The following is an 8,078-nucleotide window of genomic DNA, read 5'->3' as shown; positions in this document are numbered from 1 at the left end:
CGGCGTGCGGGGCACTCACCCACAGTTGGAGACGAACACAAAGGGGTACGTCAGCATACTGGCAAAGAACTGCAGGCACGAGAGATGGGCCACAGTTAGCAGGGCGGGGCGCTGGCTCCGCAGCCCCGCACGGAGCCCCCCAGCCGCAGGAGCACAGGGAATGGAGAGGGAGGGTGTCTCAGCGGGGCCCTGCCCAGAGAGGGATCTCACTGGCACTCACTGACTTTCTCCTGGGCAAGGAGGTCTTTGTCCTTCTCTTCCCAGGTCACCAGAGAGATCAGGCTCAGGACAGATATGGGCTGGACGGGTAGGGCAGTGGGCACAACATGCCCAAGGGGAGGAGGCCAGCTGGGCAGAGCACCAGGGGCGGGGCGGGGCCAGGCCAAGGTGCACGAGAGGGTGGAGAGCTCACCCACCATGCAGCACCAGCTAGTGATTTAGACTCATGTAAGCGCACCAACCTCACACCCCATGGTTCCCTCAAACTGGCCACTCCCATCCCAGAGCAGTTCTGTGGGGCTACCCCCCCCCAGACCTGAGAGGAGAGTAGGGGTTACACACGCACTCCAGTGACAGCCTGTGAGTAGCTCTTCATCTCGCTCATGGTGGAGACCTAGAGAGGGAGGGAAACGCATTGAACAAGGAGACCCCGCACCCTGCCACAGCCCGGCCCCTCCATCCCCAGACACAGGGGGCTGCCTCTGCCCCGATTCCCCGCACCGAGTCTGCACGCTGGGCTCCGACAGGGCCTGAAACCCAAACTGTCCCCACGTGGGTTGCGGCCGCTGCTAGGACAGGCTCCCCGGCCGGGACAAGCAATCGGAATCCAACCTTCTCGGGCCCGCTATAATGGGAAGTCTGAAACACTAATTAAAACGGATGTGGTACGCCCGTAGGACAGAAGGTGCAGGGCACTATACTACACAAAGAGGCAGTAAAACAAATAAAATATCAACACCTTCCACCTTAATGCCTGGCCCTAACAAAAAATGTGTTGCCATATGTCCTATGCTTTTCCAGGGATACCTGGGCAGAAGGATCCCAAAAGAAAAAGAAAAAAAAAGGGGTGGAGTATTAGGATATAGATATTCAGGCCTGTAAGCAAAGGCCTAGACTTTAAGAATGTAGGTGTATTCTTATCACTTAGCTAGTTATAGAGGAACAAAACAAGAATCAAAATCACAGTCTGCCTGTGTCTGGGCCTTCTCTCACCATGACAGTCTGAGGTCCTGTTCTTAGGCTAAGGCCTTTGGCTAAACAGCAAAGGCAGCCATAAGCTGGGAAGCAAACGGTCACGTCCTCACCAGTCACACTGAAATAAGGCAGTTTTGGGCTGTTAAAAAGGTGATCCAATTTTTCACCTCCAGAGAAAGGGAAGAGCCTAGAAGATTTAAAAAACACTTAGTTTGATAGCATCCTGTCTGACAAGAACTCATCAATAGCTGGGGTGTGAAATCCTCATTTCTGTGTTGTTCTATCACTTCCCTATTATTTGTCTGTGTAATCTCCGTTTGGTTCTGTGATTGTTTCTGTCTTCTGTATAATTAATTTTGTTGGGTGTAAACCAATTAAGGTGGTGGGATATAACTGGTGTGACAGACCCAGACCAGTGGGGTACAGGAGTCTGGTAGAGGGCAAATATACTGGTCACTGGATGAGTAGTTTTCTGTTCCCTGAGTGACCAGAGAAGGGGCTGCACTAGAGTAATCAGGAACCTGCTAGAACCAGTTAAGGCAGGCAGGCTAATTAGGACACCTGGAGCCAATTAAGAAGAAGCTTCTAGAATCAATTAAGGCAGGCTAATCAGGGCACCTGGGTTTTAAAAGGAGCTCACTTCAGTTTGTGGTGCGAGTGTGAGGAGCTGGGAGCAAGAGGTGCAAGGAGCTGAGAGTGAGAGGGTGTGCTGCTGGAGGACCGAGGAGCACAAGCGTTATCAGACACCAGGAGGAAGGTCCTGTGGTAAGACTCAGGCCTGGTCTACACTAGGAGTTTATGTCGAATTTAGCGCCGTTACATCGAATTAACCCTGCACCCGTCCACACCACGAAGCTATTTAGTTCGACATAGAGCTCTCTTAAATTCGACTTCTGTACTCCTCGAAAACGAGAGGAGTAGCGCTAAATTCGAAATGGCAATATCGAATTAGGCTAGGTGTGGATGGGAATCGACGGTAATAGCTCCGGGAGCTATCCCACAGTGCACCACTCTGTTGACGCTCTGGACAGCACTTCGAGCTCGGATGCTCTGACCAGCCACACAGGAAAAGCCCCGGGAAAATTTGAATTCCTTTTCCTGTCTGGGCAGTTTGAATCTCATTTTCTGTTTGGACAGCATGGAGAGCTCAGCAGCACTGGCAACGATGCAGAGCTCTCCACCAGAGATGGCCGTGCAATCTAATAGAAAGAGGGCCCCAGCATGGACTGATCGGGAAGTCTTGGATCTCATCGCTGTGTGGGGCGATGAGTCCGTGCTTTCAGAGCTGCGCTCCAAAAGAAGGAATGCAAAGATCTACGAGAAGATCTCTAAAGCCATGGCAGAGAGAGGATACAGCCGGGATGCAACGCAGTGCCGCGTGAAAATCAAGGAGCTGAGACAAGGCTACCAAAAAACCAAAGAGGCAAACCGATGCTCCGGATCCCAGCCCCACACATCACGTTTCTACGAGGCACTGCATTCCATCCTAGGTGCGGCCACCACCACTACCCCACCACTGACCGTGGACTCTGAGGATGGGATATTGTCCACGGCCGGTTCCTCGTCGGAAATGTTAGCGGACGGGGAAGATGAGGAAGGAGATGAGGAGGACGAGGCAGTCAACAGCGCTTGCACCGCTGATTTCCCCGACAGCCAGGAGCTCTTCATCACCCTTACCGAGATCCCCTACCAACCGTCCACAGCCGTTACCCCGGACACCGAATCAGGGGAAGGATCAAGCAGTGAGTGCTTTAAACATCTAAACATTTCATTTTAACATAACTGGAATATTTATATTGTTAAGAATGGGCTTTTCATTCACTCATTTAAACATAGAAACTTTTATTTATAACAAAACAGGAATATTAACTAGATCAGCAATTTGGTGTTCATGATTTCTTTGGCTTAGTCAACTATTTAGTCCTAACTATTTATAATAAATCAAATAATGTCCGGATATTCATGATTAGGCCACCACAGACGCTCCACTCTGTAGTCCCTTCTACTGCACTTAAAGGAAAAGACGGTCAATGTGCCCGGGAATGGACAGAGAGTCCTCCTGGGATAGCTCAGCATAGCTCTCCTGGAGGTACCGCTCAAGCATGCGCATCAGGTTCCGGGGCAGGGCGATCTTGTTCGGTCCACCGTGGTAACACACGTTCCCACGCCATGAGTCCATTAAGTAGTCCGGGATCATGGCACGGCACAGCATGGCGGCATACGGCCCTGGCCTCTGCATGGTCTCCCGAAGCATCCTTCCCCTCTCGCTCTCCGAGATCCTCATCAGAGTTATATCGCACATGACGCCCTGCTTTAAATTAGGGAGGGGAATGTTAGTATTGGGACTGCTGTACAGCCACGCGGTGGAGGCGGCAGAGGGGCAGCATACAGGGATCTTTCCCAGGGACTGCCGCGAGGTGGTGGGACAGGGGCAGAGCTCATGCTTCACTGATTGCTGCCAGCAGAGAGTGGCCTTGCATTCAGTGCGAAAGGAGCCCAGTGCTACTATTACATTTTTAAGCTGCCACAAGTCTACGGCTTACCATGTTTTCCTGCAACAAAAGTAGAGATGTCCTGCAATGCTTCTCTGATCGCAACTGCAAGACCCCAGGCACTGAAGGCGAGGGCCGAAAATTCGACCTTGTCCTGAGTGCGCATGTGAAAGGTGCAGTGCATGGTGTTGTTCACAGAGAAAGACTATGTTCTTTGTTAGCAACTTCATTTATCTGTCTCAGGAATTCACTCCCTTTTTCCAATTCCAACAGACACATCTGCGACTGTCTCCCAACCCAGCCTGGCATCACACTCCCAGAGGCTAGTGCAGATTAGGAGAAGGAAGAGGAAGACGCGTGAAGACATGTTTTATGAACTCATGGACTGCTCACGAGAGCAGGCAGCCCAGACGACACAGTGGAGGGAGAACTTGTCACAAATGCACAGAGCAGTCATGGAACGGGAGGAGAGGTGGCGCCAGGAGGACCAGCAGGCTACTCAAACCCTGCTTGGACTAATGAGGGAGCAAACGGAGACGCTCCGGCGCCTAGTGGATGTTCTGCAAGACCGGAGGCAGGAGGACAGAGCCCTGCTGCTGTCTATCTCTAACCGCCCTCCCCCGCCACCAAGTCCCACACCCCCCTCACCAAAAGTCCAAAGAAGGAGGGGTGGCAAGGGCAGTTAAAACTTTCAGTCAGCCCCTGCACACTGCTGCAGCAATGGAAGGCTCTCGTTCCACAAAGTTTGAAAAGTCCTTTCCTACCCATCTCACACTAGCCCACGTACAAGTTTCCTCCCCCCCCTTTTCATGTGCGGTTCATAATAAAACATCTGTTTCTGTTAAGTACTGTTTCCGAGAGTGTCTTTTAGAGGGGATTCTGTCTGAAGGGGGGGAAGGGGTTTGTTACTTGGACTGGACAGTCACCTTTAGCAGACTACAGAGGCGGGGGCAGGTCCAGCATCCGGACACATACACAGTGCAGTCACCAGTTACCCTGGTCAGTCTGGGAGGCGGTTTTCATGTTCTGGGGTGCGAGGGGGTTGATCTGTGACTTTGTGGTGGGGGAGGGCAGTTAGAGATCTTATGCCGCGGTCCTTATCCTGGATCACAGAGCCACGCAGCAGGGGGTCTGTTACCCTCCGCCCCCTGCCAGAAAGTCACTTGGCCGACACATACACGCAGTCCCGCCCAGGACTGCTGGCAGGCTGCGTTGAAACAACCAATCCAGCACTGCGGAGCCTGACATTCCCGGAGTTTAGAATCATCATTTGCATCAGAACACTAAACCCGCCCCCCGCCACAGTCTGCGTCCCCGGTTTAAAACATTCCCGCGAAAACAGTAAGAAAGAGAACCTTGTTCATTAACAAAACGGAACAGATTTTATTTGTTGGGAAGGTGGTGAAGGGGGTATGTAACTTGGAAGGATAGTCAACAGTAACTGGGTAAAGAAACGGGGGCAGGTTCAGCATCTGTGTCCACAAATTAACAGTCACTGGAGACCCTGCTCAGTCAGGAACCTGGCTTTCAAAGCCTCCCTGATGCACAGCGCGTCCCGCTGGGATCTTCTAATCGCCCGGCTGTCTGGCTGGGCGTAATCAGAAGCCAGGCTATTTGCCTCAACCTCCCACCCCGCCATAAAGGTCTCCCCCTTGCTCTCACACAGATTGTGGAGCACACAGCAAGCAGCTATCACAATGGGGATATTGGTCTCGCTGAGATCACAGCGAGTGAGTAAGCTTCTCCATCTCCCCTTGAGACGGCCAAAAGCACACTCCACCACCATTCTGCACTTGCTGAGCCGGTAGTTGAATAGTTCTTTCCCTGAGTCCAATGCGCCAGTGTAGGGCTTCATGAGCCAGGGCATTAGCGGGTATGCAGGGTCCCCGAGGATGACTGTAGGCATCTCCACATCCCCAACAGTTACTTTGTGGTCCGGGAAGTAAAGACCTTCCTGCAGCCGTCTAAACAGACCAGAGTTCCTGAAAACCCGAGCGTCATGAACCTTGCCAGGCCATCCAACGTTGATATTAGTAAAACGTCCCCGATGGTCCACCAGTGCTTGCAGCACCATGGAAAAGTATCCCTTTCGGTTGATGTACTGGCTGGCCTGGTGGTCCGGTCCCAGGATAGGGATGTGAGTCCCATCTATAGCCCCACCGCAGTTTGGGAATCCCATCTCGGCAAAGCCATCTATGATGAGCTCCACGTTTCCCAGGGTCACTACCTTTGATAGCAGTAGCTTGACGATTGCCTTGGCTACTTGCATGACAGCAACCCCCACGGTAGACTTGCCCACACCAAAGTGGTTAGCGACGGACCGGTAGCTGTCTGGCGTTGCAAGCTTCCAGAGGGCTATGGCCACTCGCTTCTGGACAGTCAGGGCTGCCCGCATCCGGGTGTCCTTTCGCTTCAGGGCAGGGGACAGCAACTCACACAGTTCGAGGAAAGTCCCCTTCCGCATGCGAAAGTTGCGCAGCCACTGGGATTCATCCCAGACCTGCAGCACTATGCGGTCCCACCAGTCCATGCTTGTTTCACGGGCCCAGAATCGCCGTTCAACAGTATCCACAAGACCCAGTGACAGCGAGATGTCCTGGGCGCTGGGTCTCATGTTTTCTGAGAGGTCGGAGCTAGTGTCCGACTTCATGTCGTCACGGTGGTGCCATAGCCTCCTCTCATGATTTATCTGCAGCTGCCTCTGGTAAAGGTGGATGAGAAGCTGCGAGGCGTTGAGAACTGCCACAACTGCAGTGATGGTCGCAGCGGGATCCATGCTCGCACTGCTGTGGCGTCCGCGCTGTCAGTAATCAGAAAAGTGCGCGAACTGATTTCCCGCCGGCGCTTTCAGGGAGGGAGGGAGGGTGGGAGTGACGGACGGATGACGACAGGCGCCCAAAAGCACCCTCGACACATTTTTTTACCCAGAAGGCATTTGGGGCTCGACCCAGAATTCCAATGGGCAGCGGGGACTGCGGGAACTGTGGGATAGCTGCCCACAGTGCACCGCTTCCAATGTCGACGCTTGCCCCGTTAGTGTGGACTCACAAAGTCTCACAAAGTCGAATTACTGTCCTTAGTGTGGACACACACGTTCGACTTTGTATTATCGATTCCACATAGTCGAATTAACTAAAATCGAAGTACTCTCGTAGTGTAGACATACCCTAAGGAAGGTGTTTGGAGGAGGCCATGGGGAAGTAGCCCAGGGAGTTGTAGCTGTCATGCAGCTGTTACAGGAGGCACTTTAGACAGCTGCAGTCCACAGGGCCCTGGGCTGGAACCCAGAGTAGAGGGTGGGCCCGGGTTCCCCCCGAAACCTCCCAATTGACCTGGACTGTGGGTTCTTCCAGAGGGGAAGGTCTCTGGGCTGTTCCCCAACCCACATGGTGAATCTCTGAGGCAAGAAAATCTGCCAATAAGCGCAGGACCCACCAAGATAGAGGAGGAACTTTGTCACATTGGTTAAATAATCATGTTACAATATGTTAAAATTGGTCAGTTAAATTTCATTAAAATAATTGGTTAAGGTATGGCTAAGCAGAACTCAAGTTTTTATATTCTGCAGTCAATCAGGAAGTAAGGGGGGGATAGAAACAGAGAATGGGGGGGACTTGGAATAATGTTTTGCTAAGGGAGGGAATGGGAATAGGGAATGGGAACAGGGCCACAGGCAAGGCTCTGTGGTGTCAGAGCTGGGAAGGGGGACACTGAGAAAAAAATTAAAATAATTTCTAGCTAAAAGTTCACCCCAATAAACATTGAATTGTTTGCACCTTCAAACTTCGGGTATTATTGCTCTCTGTTCATGCGAGAAGAACCAGGGAAGTAAGTGAGTAAAAAAAGAAGCCCTCTAACAACCTTGTTTGTACAGTTCAGAGAGGCAGCAGAATCCTGCATGGTGCCCGTCCCTGCCTGGTGACAGCTCCTGCATGGTGCCGGTCCCTGCCTGGTGACAGCTCCTCTATGGCCCAAGGTTGGGAGGGGTGGTACAAGCCCAGCCCCTAATAAGCAAAGCCACATCCTAGTTCCCTGAGCAGCCAAATGCTGCAGCATCCATGGCCCCGGGTCTCCCACTCCTTGGTCATGTATCGGGGGCTGACAGTGGAAACTGTAATAGTTTAATGAACTGTGTGCATGACTCGGTACTTACCACTTTGGTGCCGCTCCCCAGTGGCTGCAGAAGGGTTCAAATGCTGCTCCTGGGGCTGAGCAGGAGACATGAGCTGTGTGTGTCACGGACTGGTCTGGGGAGGTGTGCATGGGCGTTACCAGACTGGCGGAAACTGACCCACATCAATGGAGGAGCCGAGAGGACAATGGGAACCCCAAGGACTGACCAATCAAGACGAAGCGGAAGCACCAGCAGGCTGACCGTGTGAACCCAGCATG

Source organism: Emys orbicularis, chromosome 4 (genome assembly GCF_028017835.1).
Source record: "Emys orbicularis isolate rEmyOrb1 chromosome 4, rEmyOrb1.hap1, whole genome shotgun sequence".
NCBI lineage: Eukaryota > Metazoa > Chordata > Testudines > Emydidae > Emys > Emys orbicularis.
The sequence above is the reverse complement of the archived record's forward strand: the minus strand, read 5'-3'. Positions refer to the sequence as shown.